This window comes from Callithrix jacchus, chromosome 1 (assembly GCF_049354715.1).
Source record: "Callithrix jacchus isolate 240 chromosome 1, calJac240_pri, whole genome shotgun sequence".
Lineage (NCBI taxonomy): Eukaryota > Metazoa > Chordata > Mammalia > Primates > Cebidae > Callithrix > Callithrix jacchus.
In genome coordinates this window covers 26,966,196-26,988,508 of record NC_133502.1, presented here as the reverse complement: position 1 = coordinate 26,988,508, position 22,313 = coordinate 26,966,196, and the positions used below count along the sequence as shown (strand labels likewise).

Sequence of the window (22,313 nt, the reverse complement as noted above, 5' to 3'; positions counted from 1 at the left end):
CTGGCCTGGTGAGGAATGACTGCTCACCTCACTCCAAATTCCAGGGTCAGGTCATCACCCTCCACTCCCCAACTCCTGCCATTCAGAAACCAACACTCCTTCTCATTGGGGTCGCCAACTACATGCATTAGGGCTCTCCAGAGTGTGTGTGTGTCTGTGTGTGTGTGTGTGTGTGTGTGTGTGGTGGAGATTTTAAGGATTGGTCCATGTGATTGCAGAGGTTGACAAATTCAAGATCTGCAAGGCAAGCAGGCAGGCTGGAGGCCAGGGAAGAGCTGTGGCTCAGATCTGAAGGCCGCCTGCAGCTGAAGCCTGACTTCCTCTGGGCTGGCCTGTTTTTTCTCTTGGTCCTTCACCTGACTGGATGAGGCCCACATTATGGAGGGCAATCCCCTTTACACTAAGTCAACCGATTTAAATGATCATCTCATCTAAAAAAAAATACCATCTTAGCCATGCTTAGGCTGATGAATGGCCAGACATCTGATGCTATACCCAAGCCCAGTGGACAATGAATTATCTGTCACGCCTGCCGACCTCACCAGCCCTCCACCATCTAGGGCACCATCCTTCCAGTCTAAGCCCTTGACACACCCCTTCTCATGTCAATGCCCCAGCCACACTGCAGTTCCTCCATTCCTCTTCACACTGATGTCCAGCCACACTGCAGCTCCTCCATTCCTCTTCACACTGATGTCCAGCCACACTGCAGTTCCTCTGTTCCTCTTCACGCTGATGCCTCCCTTGTCTTTGAAGCTCTGCACATGCTCTTCCCTCTGCCTTGACACTGTCCTTCTGCAGAGCTATTCCCCAGATCCCCCTTAATCACCGCTGTTTCAGAGAGCTGTCCTCCTCCCCGTGCCCCTGGACGACTTTTAGTCTCCTCACCACAGGCCCTCATGAGCCCCTGTAATCTCTCATGACCACACACAATACAGTGATTCTTATCTGTATGACTGCCTTTCTTCCCCACTCAACTCCACACTCTGCAGGCAAAGACCACATCCTTTCCAATGAATGCTGTATCCACAAGTTGAGTGCAGAGGTGAGACATAAACATGTATTTCACTTCTCAACTGTCCCCAACTAAAGACTCAAAGAGACTCCTGGAATTCAGGATGCCAATATTGTCACCCAACTGCTCAGCCCAGGCAGTTTTCTGGAAACGGAGATGCAAGAGCTACTCCTGGAAGAGGTTCCCCTTCAGGTCTCTGGCCCCAGTAAATCAGGCTGGCTAAGTGGGAGACACACATTTTCTTTTGCTTCTGTGGTTTAGAGACTAAAGCCAGGCAGCAGCCTTCTTAGTCTGCATCCTTCAGGATTTTACCATCATCTCCGTCCTCTAGAGCAGGTTGCTCCACCTCAGCACCATCAACATTCATGACCAGACACTTCTCAGTTGAGGTGGCTGTTTTGAGTATCTTAGCAGCATCTCTGGCTATGTGTCAATAGCACACCCCACCCCCCAACACATACACACAGTGTGACAATCAAAACTGTCTCTGGATATTGCTAGGCATCCCCTGGGGTGAGGGACAATTGCTAGAATTGCCCCTAATTGAAAACCTAGATTTCTAGGTTTTTCAGATTTTTGCCACTCCAGAGATGAGAAGGGAGAAGGAACAGAAAAGTAGACCAAGGAGGAGAATACATCCCCCAATGCGTGAAGAAACAGGCATGAGCCAAGTACTCTGATCGCCTTTTCTCCAGGGTGCCACCTGGATAGTCCAAGAAGAAGGGTAGAGCAGGAAGGATTCCTCCAAGCAGCATCCTCCAAATAGACCCAGAAAGACTAGACAACATGGGGAGAAAATAATTCAAGATATAATACAAGAAAACATCTCAGAACCACAGAATATTCTGCCAAAAGTACCAGCAGAATGAGAGAGAAATCTCAGAACATCAAAGACAAAGAAAAGGTCCTAAAAACTTCCAGGGGAAAAAAGAACAGAATTTCTACAATTTCCTGCTGCTGCCAGTTTCTGGTCTCAGTTGCTAGATACTAGAAGATAATGGAGCCTAAGTCTTCAACCACAGCATATTTTTATCAAACTATATTTATATGTCTACTGAAACTGTAACTGAAAGTAAAGGCTTAAAGATACACTTTCAAGCATTCAAATACAAAGAGACTTTACTTAGGGCGTACTGTTTTTAAAAAAACAAAAACAAGAATGTAATCCACAAAGCAGTAAACCAACAACAGAAATTCTGGTCATGCTCATTTGTTTTAATCTTCTTCCCTCTCCCTTCCAAGAATCTTCTTACATTGGTAGACTGGGTTTTTGTGGAGGTGGGGGTTGGTATATGTAAAACCAAATCAAAGGAAAACAAAGAAGGACAAGAGATATAAAGGCTGGGAATGAAAATATAAGTTTTTAAAGAATTTAAAGAAAGTATTGGAGAATTTGATGGATAGAAAAAAGTAGACAAGAGAGAAAATGAGGTTTTTAAGATTTATTGTAGTCTCCAGAGCCCCAATGTGGTGTTTGAGATGGATAAGTAAAGAACAGGGTTATTTTTAAATTGGGTCTTTTTGGTGGGATATCTTCTTTTGACCTAAAGCTTCTATGAGACTGGGCCATGTGCATGTTTTAGCAGAATTACAACAACAATGATCTCAGTTCAAAACCGCAGATTACATCATCAAAGGCTAAGATATAGGATGGATGAGTCAGTGAAGACGGGCATCTGGTGTTGATGAAATCAAGAAGAAACCTTTCATTTTTTTAACCAGAAAAAAATGTAGTTTACAGGAGGTTTAGAGAAACTTAGAGGTAAAAATAACTGCAGACATAGACATGCTAAAATAATGAAGATGAAATAATCAAAAGGTTAAAAACAGAGTAATAGAAAGCATAAAAGAATCCATAAAACAAGACAGAAATTTAAAAGATTTCCATCTTTTTCTATTCCTAGAGTCGTTTTGACAGCATCAGATCAAGCCACTTTTGAAATAGGAAACTCTTCTTAGCAAACTCCCCAGGTGACCATCATGCTCCCAGAAGCTACTCCTACACCCAAGGCAATACTATTTGAAACTAAAATAAGAAGTGTCCATTCTAGAAAATGAAAATTATGTCACTATTTGCAGATGGCAACATAATTATATGCTTTAAAAAGTCAACAAAATTAGCAATAACTGCAACCAGTGCAACAAAACTATTGTAATTCATGAGGAATTAATGATGTAAGTGAAGTACCCAGATTGAAAATAAACATACCAAAAATAATTTTGCAGCACCCCCAGGCCACTCTGCCTGGTATTTTTGATTGTCCACTGTTCTTGCACTGTCCTGTGTTACTTCTGTTCCATCTCCTAACCAGCTGTCTGAGCTCATGATGATAACCACAGCTATAACTTATCAAGGACCACAGTGTGTTCCAGGACCTGAGTGAGATGAGTCACATCATTTATCACATAGAACCCTAACAACGCTCCATAGGGCATTCTCTTCAGTGTGTAAATTAGAGTACTAATGTTTAGCAAGGCTAAATGTGTCAGACAACACTGCATTCACAGGGAAAGGGAAACCTGGATTTTCAGCCCATGCTTCTCTGGATGCAAAGTCTGTGCCCTTCACCGCCATGACTCTACAGCCTCTCCCAAATAGCTGACACGTAAATGCTGGTATTAATGAGAGCGGGGGGCTTCAGCCCAGCCTTCTTACCCTTAGAGTAATAATTTTGTTGGCAGGGGGTGTGTTTGTGAGAAAGCAGAAGCTTTTAAAAAAATGATGTCATCTACACAAAAAGACTGAGCCCCAGCACCACACAGCAGACCTGTGACTCCGGCACACAGATCTGTGAAGCTCAGCCCCGTTTGTGGTGGTGTCTTCTCTCCCAGAATACACTTCTCCAGCACCTGGGCTACAGCTTCCAAAGATTAAAATGCACATGCTGCCTCAGTGATCTCCGATTCAATGGCTTTCTGACGATGCTCAGCAGTATTTACTTGGAATATTTTTCCAGTCACTTTATTTTTGTCCTCATCCAGCTGACATTCTATTTTTCCCTCATTTTTATTTAGTTTCTTTCACATTTTGTATTATCTCTGGGTTCTTATTTTTGTTCTAATTTGTATACTCCCTTCAGTGAGCGAGAGATGCTCAGCCCTTTGCTCCTTTCAGCATCGGTCTCCTGTCCTCACACGGGGCTTGGAGATTCAGCTCAGTGTCCACCAGCCCCACCAACTGTGTGAATGACAGCAAAGGGCTGCCAGGGCCTCGGGTTGCATCCTCTGTGCGCCATGGCAGGTACTAATGCAGAGGGGAGATCTCCGGGGAACAGGGAGGAGGCATAGGGACAGGAAGTCCAATGGGCAGTGCTTGGCAAGCAGAGCCTTCACTTTTCTCTACATTTAATAAAGGGAAGCAATGAGTAGGGAAAAGACGAACAGAAGAGTCTCCAAATCTCCTCCAGCAGGTCACCTCCACAGACAGCTGAGCATTTTCATAGCTGCTTTTGAAATACTGACACTAACAAAGCTATATCCATCCTCACCCACCAAAAGAAAGGTAAAATACACATGTATGTATATTTGGAGATGGAATCTCGCTCTTGTTGCCCAGGCTGGAGTGATCCTGGCTCACTATAACCTCTGCCTCCCAGGTCCAAGCAGTTCTCCTGTCTCACCCTCCTCAGTAGCTGAAATTACAGGCACCTGCCACTACACCCAGCTAATTTTTGGTATTTTTAGTACAGATGGGATTTCACCATGTTGACCAGGCTGGTCTCTAACTCCTGACCTCAGGTGATCTACCCGCCTCAGCCACCGAAGTGCTGAGATTACAGGCATGAGCCACTGTGCCCAGCCAAATTTATATTCTTAAAAAGGGGTTGTACACATGGAAAGATGCTCAACATCACTAATCATTATGAAAATGCAATTAAAAAACACAGTGAGATACCACTTCATAGCCATTGGGATGGCTATTACAGAAAAAGAAAAAGAAAAAATATCAAGTGTTGGTGAGGCTGTGGAGAAATGTGAACCCCTGTGCACGCTGGTGCAAATGTAAAAAGCTGCAGCTTCTATGGAAAAGAGTTCAGTGGTTTCTCAAAAGACTGAAAAAGGGAATGACCATAGGAGCCAACGACTTTGCTTCTGGGCATGTATTCAAAAGAAGAGAAAGCAGAGGCTTGAACAGATATCTGGATGCTCATGTTCGCAGCAGCATTTTTTGTAATAGCCGAAAGTGGAAGCAACCCAGGTATTCATCAACAGATGACTCATAAAGAAAATGTGGTATATACATATAGTGGAATATAATTCAGCCTTAAAAAAAAACGAAATTCTGACATGTGCTACAAGGTGGATGACCTTGAAGATGTTATGCTGAGTGAAAGAAGTTAGACACAAAGAAACAATTATTCTGTTACCCCCCTTGTGTTAGGTTCCTAGAACAGTCAAATTTCTAGAGACAGAAAGTAGAATGGCAGGTCCAGGAGCTGGGGGACAGGGGATAGGGAGAGAGTTTCCATTTGGGAAGATGAAGAGTTCTGGAGCTGGATGCTGGTGATGGTTGTGAAAGAGGTGAATGTCCCTAGTGCCAAGGAACTGCACACTTAAAAATGTTTAAAATGGCAAATGTTTATGTCACATCTATTTTATCACAATTTAAAAACTCAAAATTAAAAAGGGGGCATTAATTTATCCTGGTGGCCTCCAAATACAAATTCCATGCAGACACCATCACTAGGTATTCGAGTCACGCAGGCAAGTTAAGGGGCCAGGAGAGGCAGAACCCGACAGGACTGAGGCCCAGGAGGTCTCCCTGCAGTGAGTTGGGCTACAGGGGTGCAGGAAAAAGCACTGCAAGCAAAAGACATGAAGATGGAGAGTGTGAAGCTGAATGAGGAAGGCCACTGCATGTCCAGGCCTGTCCCCTGCTGCCTCTGACAGCACTGACCTCTCAGACTACGTAAAACCATCACAACCAAGCTGGGATGTGGGAGGAAAACATGAGCATGTATGCACGTGTGCACATGCACACACACGGGCACAGCCTGGCAAGTCCTACTTGGAGTTATCTGTGCCACAAGTGGGATCAAAAGCAGGCTGACCTGCACTAGGGATTTCATCCTAAGATGGTGCTTTGTGGACGTTGTATTCAGTGGACACTTCAAAAATAGCCTTGTCTTTCACCCACCTTAATCATATCTGCCGCCCATCTTGCTCCCGCCTGGAGCTTTCAGCGATTCCCAATAAAGAGGGTAGAGGCCACCAGGAGAGGGGCTCGCTGGCATTCAAGCTGCCAACGTCACGGGGACCTACTCAGTGTCACATGCAGGGTCAGGCCATCTAAAAATTAACAGTCACTTTACAGTGGAGAGGCCTGGCAGACACTACCTTAATCAACTTACCAAGCTAACGTCACCAACATTGGAACAGACAGATATTTTGTGCCTCCTGATAGGGTGCACTGAGGAGGACACAATATCACTTCTTTAGTGTTCTGCGATCCATAAAATAACTGGCCGGACCTTCTCAAAATTATCAAGAAAGGCAAAAAAAAGTGAAGTATTATTCCAAATCCAGGAGATGATTCTGGACTAGGAAAAGAATATCTACAAAGGGCATGACTGTAACAACAGACAAAATTTGGACACAAAAGGCATTGAATTAAAGCTAAATGCATTGATTTTGGTGATGATGTAATCACCATAATGTGTAAGACAAAGAGAGGAGCCCCATGTGAAGGCAGACAGGCAGGAAGACGGCCATGTGAAGACACAGGCAGAGACGGAGCAATGTGTCTACAACCCCAGAGACACCCAGGACAGCTAGCTGCCACCCGACGCCAGGGGCAAGGCCTGGAGCAGACTCTTGCTCAGAGCCTCCAGGAGGAACCAACCCAGCTGACCTGTTGGTCTGGAACTTTCAACTCCAGGCTGACATGATACATTTCTATCGTTTATCCCACCTTGCTTGCAGGCCCATGTTGTGGCTGCCCCAGGAGACCCGTACCCACCCCATGCTCAACTCCACCGGTGTCCATAGCTGCCCCCACTCCCTAAAGCCTGATAGGAGGCCACTACCACACTCTGAGCCACGTGACTTGGCTCAAAATATCAAGCAGGTTTTTCTGAACCTCATTCAAGATGAGATCTTGAGAACATGGGAACTGAAAAGCAGGACTCACATATGGAGCAATTTTTCAAATTCCTTCCCTCAGGTGGCAGGTGCCTACTGCACACCGTCACAGGCCAGGCACTGTGCAGTGGCTCAGGATGGACACAGCTGAAAGCAAGGGAGACAGAAGGCCTGCCCTTGTAGTTAAATAAGTTACATAGTAAATAATCAGTAAATAAATGACAGTCTGTTAGAAGGAGACAAAGGCTGCAGAAAGGTCATCAAGGTAAGGACTAAGGGAGAGGGAGGAATACTGGAAGCACTGCTTTTGGGGGGGGGTTTGTGTGTGTGTTTTTGAGACTGAGTTTTGCTCTGTCACCCAGGCTGGAGTGCAGTAGCACAATCTCAGCTCACTACAACCTCTGCCTCCTGGGTTCAAGCGATTCTCCTGCCTCAGCCTCCCAAGTAGCTGGGGTTACAGGTATGTGCCACCATGCCTGACTAATTTTTGTCTTTTCAATAGAGATGGGGTTTCATCATGTTGGCCAGGCTGCTCTGGAAACTCTGACCCTAATTGATCCACCCACCTCAGCCTCCCACAGTGCTGGGATTATAGGCATGAGCCACCACACCCAGCTACTTCTATGGAGAGTAGTTAAGGTGCCTCCTTGAAAAAGCAATGTTTGAGCAGAGACTTGGAGGAGCTGAGAAAGTACGTATGTGGATTTCTGCAGAAGAATGCTCCCAGCAAGGGGGCAGCCAGTGCAGAGGCTCTGGAACAGGGGCATTCCTGGAGGGTGTGGGCAGCTGCACACACCAGAGGCTGGAGATGAGAGAGCCTGAGGCAAGTGTAGATGAGGGCAAGGTAGACAGGGAGAGTGAAAACATGTGGAGTCCTGCTGGCCATGGCAAGGGCTTTGGGCTTTGCTCTCAATGAAATGCGGTGGGGGCATCGGCGAGTTCTGAGCAGAGCAGAGCCCTGAGTGACATTTTAAATGGATCTCCCCAGCTTCAGTGTTCACAAAAGGCTATAGGAGGAAGAGGCGAGGAAGAAGACAGGGAGACCAACTAGCAGGCTGGCCACTTAGGGAGAGGACGTGGTCAGGGCTGAGAGCGGGTGGCAGGGACGGGGAGGCGGGGAGGGGTGGGTTCTGAGGATATTTCGAAGGTAGAGCCAACAAGACGTTTGGGTGAGTAATGTGGGGTCTGCTGAGAGGTTTGGTCTAAGCATCTGAAAGGATCTGGTGGCCTTCAGCATAAGCAGAGAGCTGCAGGAGAGCAGGTTTGGAGAGGAAAATAGGACTTCTGCTTCGGGTGAGAGGAGCCGAGACGTCCATGACCATCCACACAGAGCGGGAGCAGCTGAGGTTTCTCTCACTTACGTTGCACAGGCTGTGAATATCTCCGCACTTCTGGTCTGGGGGCACCACGGCTGCAGAAACTGCCTCCGCTTTCATGGCTTGAGATGCTTCCATCATATCCGTTCTCCAAGGGCAACACGCAGTGTGCAGGCGCCAGCAGGATGGGGCTGTGAAAGCCATTCCCTTCCTCCTCACCCCTTGGACTGCCTGAATCCCTGTCACCTCCTTGTCCTCTGTACCCAAGAGGCACACATATCTCTCAAAGGGGTCTTGCCAGTCTTGGATGTGTCCCATTCCTGCTGTGAGGTTCCAAAGAAAAGAGGAATGGAAGGACCATCCACCTTCCTCTGACTCCTCCCCAGCAAAAGGCTCCACCAGTGGGTCCACTATGCCGCAGGAAGGGCTGTGAATGCCTAGCTCCCCCCTCCCTGCAGAGGCTGGAGGGACAGTGGGAAGCAACATGAGGCACCCAGCCGTGCACACATCACATGGCGCTTTCTTCCACGGTACCCCCGACACTGGCTGATGAGCCTCCACAGCATGTGGGGAGAGCTAGACTCCACACCCATGAAGACAGCAGGAGAAGGAACAAGAGGCTCCAAAAGCCCAGTCCTCACACAAACAGACCACTGCACCGCACACGGAAATTTGCCCAAGAAAATGTCATTTTCGTAACATAAGCCTTAGCTAAGACTTATGGGTGCCTAAGCCCTATGCATCCCTCCCAGTGACCCACTGCTAAATGCCAAAACTTCAGAGACACAGAACTGTAGAATCTCTAAGCACAGGGAAAGAACCAGATGTCCAGTAACGTGGATTCCCCAGGTGGGAAGGAGACCGAATATTGGAAGCAGGAAAACAAATTTCTGTGTCAAGGGAACTGCTCTGGAGAAAACTTGTCATCAACGGGAAGTGCAGTTTAGAGAACATGAATCCATGGAGAGTGTTTATAATTGGCGACTCATACAGGCTCATTATGCTAATCCAGGAGTTAGGGGGAGGCCAGGATCGCCTGTAATGACTTCTAATTGGGTTAATTGGAGGCTGCGGGCTCCTTTCCCACAAAGAGGGACTTCGCCAGAGTCATGTTACATAAGCCACATTCAGCAGGTGGGAGGATGTTTATGAGGGAGAAGAGGACAGGCCCCCACTTCTCTGACTCCAGCCAGCCATCCCAGACCTCCCGAGTCTGCAGCTCAGCCCAGAGCAGAGGACCACAGAGGAGGCTAGGACTTGGCCAGACAGCAGCTCACAGAGCCCCACACGAGGCCTGGATTAGCAGGGCTGGCTGGGAGTCCAAGAGCTGGTAGAAACAGGACCTTCCGCAGGCCTCTGCTCCCACCCAGGTCCTGAATGCAAGACACTTAGGTCTGCCAGCAAGCGCAGTCCTTCTCCGAAAACCGCCTCATGTATCATCAGCTTTACTAAAATTGGTTCAACTAAGACATGCGGGTCTCCCAGACACTCTGTTACAGGTGGCCAAGCCGGCCATCCACGTGGACTACCACAACCACAGCCCTGCTGGCGCCAGCCCTGGGCAGGGACTCTGCTAACTGCTTGCATACCTAGCTGATGTCATCCTCACAGCTCTCTAGAAGCTTCCAGTTATTACCATTTGAAAGAAGAGGGAGTGAGGTGAGCCTAAGTCATGGACTGGGTCAGTGCCCACCCCAGCCAAGGTGGGGAACCCATGCAGGTGACCTCAGGACCATGCTCCTGGCTGCTCAGCCTCCTCTCAGCCCAGAGAGCCAGGCCTCCTGCTCACGTGGCCAAACGCTCCTGCCATCTTGCCTTCTGGCCTGTTGACCCAGTTACTCTCCAAAGAGCTGCCTGGCCCCAAGTCCCTCCCCTATCAGGGCAGGAAGGTGGTGGGCTACCAGGTACCCCTGAGAGCTATCCCCAGAGGGGCAATGACTGCATCAGGGACAGCAGTGAGACTGCTAAGGGCTGGACTGCGGGGACCCTGGGGAGCATCAGTCCTTAAAGGGAAGGAGCCTGTGAAGAGCCAGAGGAGGCCAGGAGCCCAGTAGGTGCAGCCTCAGCACCAAAATCAGCAGAGTCGAGGGATAAATCGCGTAAAGGAAACTGGATCTCTGGCCTGTGTATGTGTCAGAACCCCCTGGAGGCCTGCAAAGACTCTCCCAGGTTTCTGACTCATGGATGTTGGCACTCTGTGGCAGTGCAGCGATTGCCCCAAAGCCTAGAAACTGAACCCACCACCGACCCTGCACATCTGTGGAGCCAAGTGGGAGCATTTCAGTGTTGCCGAAAATCAGCCCAGAGGCCAAGGAGTCCCTGAATAACCTCGGCTTTGCATTCATTTTCATTAATTATGTATATCCTTATTGCATTAACACACAAGTGATCTTTTCCCTAATCAAATCCCAGATTTTGTAGAGAATATTCATGGGAGCAAGGAAAATTGTTATTTTTTAAATGAGAACCTTCAAAATATTGAGACTACGTTAAATGAAAAGGCTTTGGAATTTAGTGATTATGATAACCCTTTCAAATCCCAGAAAAGACAAAATGAAGAGTTCCAAATGACCAGAAAGCAAGGCAGGACGGAGGTGGCATCAGAGCTCCAACTGTCTTGAGCAGAAACTATCACCTAAGCCCGCATCTCCATGCTGAACAGCTAGCTACCTTGTGCAGACTCAGGAAAGAGCCTGTGTTTGGAATCTGAAGCAGCAACGACTCTTCAGTATTTAAGGAAGAGGGGGAACTCTGACCTGTTCACTCCATGCCACTAACACTACAAGATGTTTCATCACAAATATGGCGAGGAGCCTCCACGCTGCGCCATCCACACCCTCCGTCCAGACCTCCCCGACCCTGACAGTGCTTCCGTGTCAAAAGTTCACTCCTTCAAAACTTCAATCCGTTCCTTTCTTCCACCACGGCCTCCTGTCACTGTCCTCGGGGCTCTGTTTTAAATATTTCTGCCCTCTTCGGCTCTGGAGTCACTCCCAACCTTCCCTCAATCTCCTCACACTCAACCAATCACCAAATTCTGTTAATTTGGTTTCTACGTATTTCTAAATTCTGATCACTTCCCTCCATCCCACTTGTTTCTCCACGTTAGACCACTGATCGATCCCATCTGTTTTTACAGTAACCTTTTCACCCTACTTCTGTCTTCAGCCTCCTGGCTCTGTTCCCAACCTCCCCACTCACATCTACCCACCCATCCATCCATTCATCCACCGACCCACTCATCCATCCACACATCCAATAACCCACCCACCCACACCCATCCATCCATCCATCTACACAGCCACCCTCCCATCCACACATTCACATCCATCCACCTACCACCTCATCCATCTATCCATCTACTCATCCACTCATCCATCCAAGTACCCACCCACACATCCACCCACCCATTCATTCATACATCCATATATCCACCGACCCATCCATCCATTCATTCATACATCCACCCTTCTACCCACCTACCTACTCACTCATCCGTTCACCCACCCATCCATCTATTCATCAATCCATGCACACATTCACCCACCCATCCATCTATCCACTCATATATCCACCTAACCACCCATGAATTCATACACCCACACATCTACCCACCTACCCACTCACTCATCCATTCATCCACCCATCCATATATTCATTCATCAATCCATGCACACATTCACCCACCCATCCATCTATCCACTCACAAATGCATCTATCCTTACACACATCCACCTACCACTCATCTAGCCATCCATCCACACATCCACCCACCCATGCATTCATACATCCACATCCACCCACCTACCACTCACTCATCCATTCATGGACCCATCCATCTATCCACTCAGCAGTCCATCCATCCATCCACATACTCACCCACCCATCCATCTATTCACTTATCAATGCATTCATCTATACACACATCCACCTACCCCACACGCATATATACATACACCCACTCATCCATCCATTCAATCATCCCACCTATCCATCTGTCCATCTATCCATATCTCCATCCATCTGTTCATCCACCCACCCACTTACCCATTCATTCACATCCACCCATCTATCCATTCATTCATCCACACATCCACCCACCCACCCATTCATCCATCCACACATTCACCCATCCATTCAACCACACACCACCCATCCATCCACCTATTCATCCACCCATCCACACACCCACACATCACCCATCCATCCACCTATTCATCCACCCATCCATCTGCCCACACACCCACCATTCATCCATCCATCCATCCATCCATCCATCCATCCATCTACACACTCATCCATCTGCCCACCCACACATCCATTCATTCATCCACTCATCTAGTAGCCACACCATAGCCACTGTGCTCCATCTACTGGAAAGGCGTATATGTTTTCTTGCAATGGCTCTTCAGTGCTTTTAAATAAATTCCAAACTTTTCAAGCAATAGCCAAGGTCCTTCATGGCCTGATCCTTGCTAACTTACTGTCCTGATCTCATGTCCTGCTCTCCTTCCACCTTTCCCTCCAATCTCCACAGAAGGAACTCATCACATTCTTAAGCACGTCATGCTTCGAGTTCCTCACTCCATTTAGGTCTCAGCACAATCTGTTGTGAGATTTGTGAGATACCATCTCATGGAACAGACTCAACTGCCCCAACCCTCTCAGCTTTCAGGTCTTAGCTTAGTTGTGAATTCCTTCAGAAGGATTCCCAAAACACCTCCACACCCCAAATCTGAAGGAATAATAACAAGCAGCTATCTCAGGGGAGTTTTGTGGGAACTAAGTAAAATTATGCATGTGAAATATGTAGCATAGCACGTGAGACATGTTTAAAACCTGACAGCCATCATATCATCCTGAGTCCCCTCCATGAAACCAAACACCCCCTTAATGAAGCCTTTCCCACCCCTCCGCATGGTCATCCACAGCCTGTGCTCCTGGCCTGCATGGATGTAGATGCTCCGCTGTTTTTAATGTGTGTACCTCCCCACTTCTTCCCACTTGCCCACGTCCTTCAAAACCGAGGGCTGGCACAATTCCTCCCTGGAACACAGGCACTCGACACGAACGTGATGAATATCCCTGTGCATGTTACTATCACTGCCGTCATCAAGATGAAGAAAATGAGCCTTGAAAAAGTTAAGAAACTTTTCCAAACTTACCTTCTTAGTAAGTCATTAAACAACATTTGCTCACTGACAAATTCCAGTGCAAAAAGAAGTACATCTTCTGGGTAAAAGTCTAAAATAAGAAAGAATAAAGGGGTAGTATAGGCCCAAAACTATGTGAAAATTTCAGAACCATGAAACCACAAGGAGATGTGGGGGCTTGAAAGGTTTGTGTGGCTGGAGTGAAACATGTACGGGTGGGGCAGAGGGAGGTAGGACCAGGAGGAGGATGGGATCCACTTGAAAGGTTTGTGTGGCTGGAGTGAAACATGTACGGGTGGGGCAGAGGGAGGTAGGACCAGAAGGAGGATGGGATCCACTTGAAAGGTTTGTGTGGCTGGGGTGAAGGATGGATGGGCGGGGCGGAGGGAGGTAGGACCAGGAGGAGGATGGGATCCACTTGAAAGGTTTGTGTGGCTGGGGTGAAGGATGGATGGGTGGGGCAGAGGGAGGTAGGACCAGGAGGAGGATGGGATCCACTTGAAAGGTTTGTGTGGCTGGGGTGAAGGATGGATGGGTGGGGTGGAGGGAGGTAGGACCAGGAGGAGGATAGGATCCACTTGAAAGGTTTGTGTGGCTGGGGTGAAGGATGGATGGGTGGGGTGGAGGGAGGTAGGACCAGGAGGAGGATGGGATCCAGTTAAAAGGTTTGTGTGGCTGGGGTGAAGGATGGATGGGTTGGGCAGAGGGAGGTAAGACCAGGAGGAGGATGTGATCCACTTGAAAGATTTGTGTGGCTGGGGTGAAGGATGGATGGGTGGGGCAGAGGGAGTTAAGACCAGGAGGAGGATGGGATCCACTTGAAAGGTTTGTGTGGCTGGGGTGAAGGATGGATGGGTGGGGCAGAGGGAGGTAAGACCAGGAGGAGGATGGGATCCACTTGAAAGGTTTGTGTGGCTGGGGTGAAGGATGGATGGGTGGGGCAGAGGGAAGTAAAACCAGGAAGAGGATGGGATCCACTTGAAAGGTTTATGTGGCTGGGGTGAAGGATGGATGGGTGGGGCGGAGGGAGGTAAGACCAGGAGGAGAATGGGATCCACTTGAAAGGTTTGTGTGGCTGGGGTGAAGGATGGATGGGTGGGGCAGAGGGAGGTAGGACCAGGAGGAGGATGGGATCCACTTGAAAGGTTTGTGTGGCTGGGGTGAAGGATGGATGGGTGGGGCAGAGGGAGGTAAGACCAGGAAGAGAATGGGATCCACTTGAAAGGTTTATGTGGCTGGGGTGAAGGATGGATGGGTGGGGCGGAGGGAGGTAAGACCAGGAGGAGGATGGGATCCACTTGAAAGGTTTGTGTGGCTGGGGTGAAGGATGGATGGGTGGGGCGGAGGGAGGTAAGACCAGGAGGAGGATGCGATCCACTTGAAAGGTTTGTGTGGCTGGGGTGCAGGATGGATGGGTGGGGCAGAGGGAAGTAAAACCAGGAGGAGGATGGGATCCACTTGAAAGGTTTATGTGGCTGGGGTGAAGGATGGATGGGTGGGGCGGAGGGAGGTAAGACCAGGAGGAGGATGCGATCCACTTGAAAGGTTTGTGTGGCTAGAGTGAAACATGTATGGGTGGGGCGGAGGGAGGTAAGACCACGAGGAGGATGGGATCCACTTGAAAGGGACATTGTCCACCAGAATAATGGGGTCTGACATTTATTGTATACACAACTGGTAGCCAGTAGAGAAATGTAGGGCCATGAAGAAAGTAGACGGAGGAGGGTTACGGGGAGACTCCTGGCCTAGCACGGGCTACCAGGGCGAAGGTGGAAGGCTGATGCAAGGTCAGACTTAGAGTCACGCAAAGGACTTGGGAACACGGGGGTGAAGGGGAAGCTGAAGGAATCCAGGAAGATGGCGGTACCATTATGTGGGAAGACATAACAGCTTATCAGAGACATTAGTCAGGGTAAGGAAGACAGAGGACAAGCCCAGCTTGCAGCATGTTGAGTTTGAGGTGCCAGTGAGACATTTAAGTGGAGATTTCTAGTAGGTTTTTGGGTGTCTGGCTCTCAGGAAACACGTCTAGGCTTGACATACAGTCTTAGGGGTCAACAGTGTGTGGGCAGTACCTAAAAAATGGATGAAAATCCTCCACGGAGAGTTCACAGAGCAGGAAGCAGAAAAGAACATGACCCAAAAGCCACATGGGAGGTGGAGCTTATGTAGGAAACACAGTCAGCATAAGGAGATGGTCAGTGACGAGGGAGGGAGGAAGAAAAGCAGGAAGGGACGTTAAGGTCAGATGGAGGAGCTCCTTGGATAGAAACTAAGGAAGCTGGCTCAGTTTTAAGGGAACTACCTAAACCTTGTACCTGTGACTCTGCGATTCCAAACTGTTTTTCCTGAGAACTGATAATGTGCTAGAGTAAATGCCCACACAGCAAATCTTCGACAGCACAGCCCTGGTGTGGAGGGGCACAAGTGGGGAGCACACCACATAGGCAATGATGGAATTTAATAAAGTTGTCTGTCTGTTTGTTTGTTTGTTTTTTGAGACGGAGTTTCGCTCTTGTTACGCAGGCTGGAGTGCAATGGCGCGATCTCGGCTCACCGCAACCTCCGCCTCCTGGGTTCAGGCAATTCTCCTGCCTCAGCCTCCTGAGTAGCTGGGATTACAGGCATGCCCACCATGCCCAGCTAATTTTTTGTATTTTTAGTAGAGACGGGGTTTCACCATGTTGACCAGGATGATCTCGATCTCTTGACCTCATGATCCACCCACCTCAGCCTCCCAAAGTGCTGGGATTACAGGCTTGAGCCACCACGCCCGGCCCCTGTTTGTTTGTTTTACTAACTTTAGAAGCTTCTGGTTGTGATGCAGGTCACCATCCAAAGAGAAGAGGGCATGGGACTGATAAATGCAGTTCCTTCTATACAAGAGGCTCTTCCACGTAAAACATTCTCATCTGCTTACTGCCATTCAGGGCACACCATAGAGAGAACACCAGCCTGGCTGTCTAGAAGCTTCCAAAGCACAGCCCACGTGCCGGCCCGACCGCGTTCCAGTGCGGTGTGCAGTGCTTGCCGGCGTGTGAATGGTCTCTCTCCCAAAACTTCCTTTGGCTCTATTTGCACCCACCCAAGAAAGACCCTCGGTCCTCTACCCTGTGCGCATGACACCCTCCAAGGCTTCTGTTCCTCCCTCTTGCCTTCTTCTAAGGTCTTTTCACATTCTTCCTGCTGGTTCCATTTGCTTCTTTTTAAGCGTTTTCCTGTGATGTCTGGAAAACCTTGTTTTCATTCCTAACTTCGCATCTTTCTTTAAGACCCACTTCAAATTGAGCACTTTTGATGGTTTATTTTAGTCATCAATGAGGCCAAAAATTGCTAACTCGTTGAAAACATTATTTCTGTCTACAGTAGACTTTTCCTCCAGAAAGAGATTTCCTAAAGGCTACAAAAACACTTCAGATTCAAATTGTAGCAAATTGCCCAGGAAAAAGCAACAAAACAGCAGCAATGTGCCCAGGTTCAGTGGTGTTACTTACACACAGCGAAGCCCCTGAATCACAACAACAAGGAAATCAGAGAACAACGTCTCCTCTAGTGGAGGCAGCCTCTTGAGGTGAGGCCCTCCGTGAAGGAAGGGAATGGAAGGTTCCAGAGTCTATTTAAAGTAGCTGCTTTTCTAGCAGCTGCATTAGCTGACACCCTTCTGTGTTCGAGCCTGTTATGTAACCTCTCTCCATCATGCTAGGGAGCCACTGAGCTCTCATCCAGCAAAGCCTTGTTGAACATCTGCCACGTGCCGTAGTCATCTAGGTGGGAAGAGACGAATAAAGGACAGACACTCTCTCAAGCTGCCGACAGCCTGCTAGGAAAGAGTTAATGCAAACAAGTCACTGAAGTCTGGTCGGACTTAACAGAGGCGGGTGTCGAAAACCAGTCAAACGCTTTGAGGGAGGGCAGCAAGAGCTTGGCTTGGCCTGGAGGCTGTCATGCTGGGCACCAGGCATTCGCCAAGCCAAAAAGGGGAGGGGAGGAGTGGGCTGAACAGAACCAGAGAGGAAGGAGGAGGAAAGGGTACTCCGTGCTGGGCAGCTATGGGCAGTTCAGGGTGGACAGAGCAGTGGGTGTGCTGGAAAGAGACGCACGATGTGGCTAGGGAGCCCAACGCAGGCCTTGCTGTCCACCCAAGCAACCCGCCTTGTGCCATCTGGGGAGACACGAAGAGCTCTCCACAGAGGGGGAAAGCAAGCAGAGACCTGCATTCCACGGAGGCCACCTGTGACACGGGAGGACATCAGGGCAGGATGTGTGCAGCACATCCGGTGCAGAGAGACCGATTCGAAGACCAGTGGAACGACCACAGCTAGTGAGGAAAAAAACTAAGACAGCAGCTACGGGAAGAGAGAAGATGTGAAAACACCAAGAAGATGAGGGGACCGACAGGATGAGGCTAACCTTGAACTGCCATGTATTTTCTAAGGAAACAGTCAGCAAAAGCCACAAGGTTAATTACACACACGTCCATAAGAACACGTGAAGACGGGGAGCCCTGGGGCTGCCTAATCATGAAGGAAACCAGGCAGCGGAAGAGGAGAAACAAACCCCCTGGGCCAAGGATGCTGAGTCAACCCTCACACAGTCGATCAGTAAAACCTGCCTCGACGACAGGCATAAGTTTTCATATAAATTAACTGTTTTCTACAACAAACACCTTACAAAAAATAGATTTCTAACACAAACATTTACTGTTCAAAGTTAGCCTTCAACAGACCTTGGAAACAGTGAAACAAAACTTTCAATACATGCAGAAAAGGGCTTTGCTCTTCTTCATAAATAGATTTAGACACTCAACTTCATGATTATAAGATATAAAATGCACAGAGCTTTACCTTGTATTTTTAAATGACGGCATGTGACCACTCACCAGCGTCTAACAAGTCGCAAGGGCTAGCCCAGGATTTGCACTCCTAGGCACGACAGCTTTCCACGGTGGCACTGACCTCTGGCAGACTTCAAACAGAATCACCATTTCCAGCCAGAACTCAATTAATGGTCTCCAGGACTTTGAACATCACATGTCTCGTAACATATGAAGTTTGAATAGGAGGAAAGTGTCTAGAATGAGCCCACAGTTCTAGCCTGGGCATCTGAGATAGTTCATGGAAGAGAAACATGCATCTGGGAAGGGAGTGATACCTGATTCAAGGTGCTGCTTACGGACATTCAGGTGGAAAAGGCACTCCTCTGGGGTAGAGCAGCTACACAGGTGGAGCTACTGGGAAGAGCCGGGGGCAGCAGCAGCCAGAGGGCAGGGGTGGTCCTGGATGGGGCAGAACCAATGAGAGGGAGGGGGAATGCTCTGGAGAGGGGTACAGGTATGGGAACTGGGAAGGCACTGTAAGATGGCAGATTCAAGGGCACCAAAGGTGCCCTGTGGACCCAGCTTCATTAGCCAGAATGTCTTTTTCTTGGGTCACGGTCCAGGTTTTTCGGAACTGCACGTGCTTAGCTCCAATTGCTGGTTGCCTATGACCTGGGGCCACAAGCTTGTGGGACAACAATGTCCTATGACACAACAGCCCATCAGCTCCCCCAACGGCCAAATCTGGAAAAATTTAGACATCAAAAAGAATGATAATTCTACTGGGTTATTTATAACCTATTGCATAAAATGAGAATGAAAGACTGGATCATGCCTGTAATCCCAGCACTTTAGGAGGCCAAGGCAGGAGGATCGCTTGAGGTCAGGAGTTCCAGACCAGTTTGGCCAACATGGTGAAACCCCATCTCTACTAAAAATACAAAATCTAGGTGGGTGTGGTGGTGGGTACCTGTAATCCCAGGTACTCAGGAGACCGAGGCAGGAGAATTGCTTGAACCTGGGAGGCAGAGATTGCAGTAACTTGAGATCGTGCCACTGCACTCCAGCCTGGGCAGCAAAGTGAAGCTCCATCTTAAAAAAAAAAAAAATTGATGTATGAAGTAAATAAATAATAGATAAATGAGGGAGAAGCGAAAGTTCTCCCTTATAAAAGAATGCCTATGTCTATCTCTATATTATATGATGTTATATTTTATGTTGTTATAGCTTATGTATCAATAATACTTATAATATCTAAATAATATAGAGGAAATGATGGGGCTAGGGAACCGCCAGCAGATGCTAAAATAAGGATAGAATATTTCCATAGTGTATGTCCCCACAAACCACTAATTAGAATAAAATATAATTTTAAAACAAAGAAACATAATAGACATCAACACCACACTAAGCACAGGATCAAAGCTGATGTCACCCAATGCTGGAGCAGTCAGTGGCATTTGGCCCCCGAAGTGCAGCCCGGAAGGAATGCAGTGTGGCTTTAGTGACAGTCCCACCCTGCGGGCATGACTCAAATCCCATCATGCACAGCACCAGACAAAGCCAAATTCAGGAGCTGTCTGCAGAAGAATAGGCCTGTCTTCTTCAAAAACTTCAAGATTAAGGAAGGCCCAGAAAAGCTGAAGAATTGTCCCAGATTGAAGAAGGTTAAAGAGCCGTGACAACTAAGTGCCAAGTCGATTCCTAGATTCAATTCTGGACAGGAAAAAGAAACACCTAGGACTGATGTTTACTGAGTCGGTTGATAACATGAGAATTCCACGGTCCTAGCTGTGTCTGATTCACCTGGAGGCCTGTGGGGGAAGCTTGCTGGCCTCATCACCAAGGCTCCCATCCACGAGGGGTCTTCACGGCCAGTAAGTTCCCAAGAGATGCTGCCGCAGACCGGGGGACCTCACTTTGAGAACCGCTGGATTAGAGACCACACAACTGAGGCAGATGTTAACATTCCCGATTTTGATAGTTACGTTGCATAAATGTAAAAGAATATTTTAATCTCAGCAAATGCACATTTAGATAAAGGGGCTTGACCTAATCTGGGATAGCTTGAAAAGAGAGTGTGCATGTGTGCGTGTGTACAGACAGGGTGATAGGCAAAGGCGTGGAAGGTCAGTAAGAGCTGAACTAGCTAAGGGACATACGGAAGTTTATTAGGCTATTCTTGCTGTTTATTAGCTTTTGAGATTGACAGTCTACCACAATGAAAAGTTACCAAAAATACTGAAATAAAGTATCACCGCTTTCCTGAAGTTCTCGTGACCGGTGAAAGCTCACTGTTCTCCCGTCTCCGCTCACATGGATGCTAGCACCTGCAAGGGGGGTGCTCGGACTTGGTTTTGTTGTATCTCCCACTTCAGAGAAAGTGCTCTTCAAGTCTATAAGCAAAATGGAATGCGTGCATACCTTTCCCTGCGAAGCGTTCCTTAACTTTTGAACAACTAGGGAAAAAAAATAAGCATCATTGCCCTATAGAAAAGACTGTGAACTCAAAAAAAAAACAAAAAAAAAAACTAAGCTTTCTTTGCTGTCTTCTGCAGGGTCCTGAGCCCCGGGCAGGAACGCTGCTGTGAGCTTCGCACCCCTGGTCGCTCACTGCCATCACCCTTCCTGGCTGGTGGGTCCCGGGCCTGCTGGCTGTTAAATATGTAGGACATCACCCAGCAGGTAGGCTGCCAATTGTATGCCCAAGGAAAAGAACAAAGGAATCTTTTCCATACGTCGAAGTCCAAATAGCTAAGCAAAGACTACAACACAGACACGGGTGTGAGGCAACCCGACCTGCACGGGGCTGGGGTAGGTCTCAGGACAGAAAAGACAACGTCTTCCAAAGTCTCCCTCCCTGGGAGGCACAGGAAAGGAGAAAGCCTACCGTTGCCACCTCTGCCTCCATCCAGACCCAGGTTCTGCAATTACCTGGGGAAAGGAAGGGCATCAGCCCAGTCTGAAGGATTCAGTATGTTCAACACCAGTTCAATGCATTATAAAAGTGCTTATAAAACACAGCACTTCTGTAACTATCGACAGAATTACACATCACAATAGCTGTCTTTTCTGACCCAGAAACTGGAGCCTGGTAGGGGGCGGGGCTGAGAGGGGCTCTGTCCTCCCTCAAGAGGCCACAGCCACACAGCTTGGCCATTTTCAATGGCTGGAGCAGACACTCAGAGATGCAGGTTCTTTTTTTTTTTTTTCTTTTTCTTTTTGAGATGGAGTTCCACTCTTGTTACCCAGGCTGGAGTGCAATGGCGCGATCTCGGCTCACCGCAACCTCCGCCTCCTGGGTTCAGGCAATTCTCCTGCCTCAGCCTCCTGAGCAGCTGGGATTACAGGCATGTGCCACCATGCCCAGCTAATTTTTTTATTTTTAGTAGAGATGGGGTTTCACCATGTTGACCAGGATGGTCTCGATCTCTTGACCTCGTGATCCACCCACCTCGGCCTCCCAAAGTGCTGGGATTACATGCTTGAGCCACCATGCCCGGCCCTAGGTTCTTAGACTGGACAGATTCCCACTCTATCCCCCTCTAAAAAGTAACTCTGTAACTCTATCCATTACCAGCCCTGTTCCTTTGCTGGCAATAAATGAGAGGAGAAATCCTGCTAATTAAATATGGAAAAACAACCTGGTACCCATTTTGTGTGGTGGATTCCACTGCCTTTTCTCTGCTCCTGAGGCAGTGAGGAGGCTGAGACGGACCTTTCAGGAAACATGGCGGGAGACTGGAAGCAGGAACGGTGGCATGTCCAAACCTGGTATCATTGCTGGATGCGACTCCAAGGTTGCAGAGCCTTGGCTGGAAGATCCAGATGACTCTCTCGTGGTGTCACTGAACTTCACGGGGGAGGCGTGTGCCAGAAGCCCAGGTGTCTTCTTACTGCACCCGGGGAAGCATGACGGCTGCTCGGGGCAC

General features: G+C 48.3%; 1 protein-coding gene and 1 pseudogene across 5 annotated transcripts in view; one reads left to right on the top strand and one right to left on the bottom strand.

Moving 5' to 3' along the window:
* The window catches only part of SOX1 (SRY-box transcription factor 1), a 703,575-nt gene that overhangs the window by 667,260 nt on the left and 14,002 nt on the right, over positions 1-22,313 (bottom strand). The gene's annotated exons all lie outside the window — the stretch shown is intronic.
* The window catches only part of LOC100406647 (cysteine-rich protein 2-binding protein-like), a 32,452-nt pseudogene that overhangs the window by 9,312 nt on the left and 827 nt on the right, over positions 1-22,313 (top strand).